The following is a 709-nucleotide window of genomic DNA, read 5'->3' on the forward strand; positions in this document are numbered from 1 at the left end:
ATTTTTTTTTCTATTCCACTAGTTTCTGGCCTCTCAAACGATATTACAGTAAAAAGGAACATAATCAATCAGAGCTTGGATTTTATGTCTTCATTGTTCCTTTGATTGCCTGTCCATTTCCAGAGTCCAAAGCCAAAAGGAGCTGGAGAGGGAAGAAGGCAGCAGAGGGCCTTTTACAGAGTTTGCAGGCTCCCCAGCCTTGCAGAGACCCCTCCTGTGTGCACCTGCCTGTACAAAGAAAGATGCTTTGCTGCCCAGATGCTCTGGCAGGTAGACAGCTGCAGGCATCACAGCCCACCTGGAAATCTTGTCTTGGCTTTACTTTCACCAGGAGACTGGTATTTTTTGTGGGATTCTGCACCTAGCCCAAAGCATGTGCCAGGCAAGCAGGCTTGGTGATATGAGAAACAGTGTTATTGCTGCATGTCTGCCTCCTCTGAGGGCCAAACCTGCTCATCCTGAGAGAGCGGCACGAGAAGACGCAGCGGCTCAGTCCCCACATTAAAGCAGCTCTTGGGCCTCTAGCCTTCTCAGGACAGTACCCTCCCTGGCACTGAGAGTGTCGTCACCAGACTGTGTCTGCAAGAGGGAATCAAAGCTGGCCCAGGCTTTCCCTCTCCCTGCAGCAGATGGTGCCTGTGCCTCCATGGGAAGAGGCAGCCAGGCCATTCCCACTGGGAAGGAGGGACGAGCACACGCGCTGCACTTT

At 52.2% G+C, this 709-nt stretch overlaps 1 protein-coding gene across 1 annotated transcript in view; it reads right to left on the reverse strand.

Annotated features, from left to right (window-relative positions):
- The window catches only part of TMEM63C (transmembrane protein 63C), a 13415-nt gene that overhangs the window by 11793 nt on the left and 913 nt on the right, over window positions 1-709 (reverse strand). The gene's annotated exons all lie outside the window — the stretch shown is intronic.

This window comes from Buceros rhinoceros, unplaced genomic scaffold (assembly GCF_000710305.1).
Source record: "Buceros rhinoceros silvestris isolate BGI_N320 unplaced genomic scaffold, ASM71030v1 scaffold21757, whole genome shotgun sequence".
In the NCBI taxonomy this organism is placed as follows: Eukaryota; Metazoa; Chordata; class Aves; order Bucerotiformes; family Bucerotidae; genus Buceros; species Buceros rhinoceros.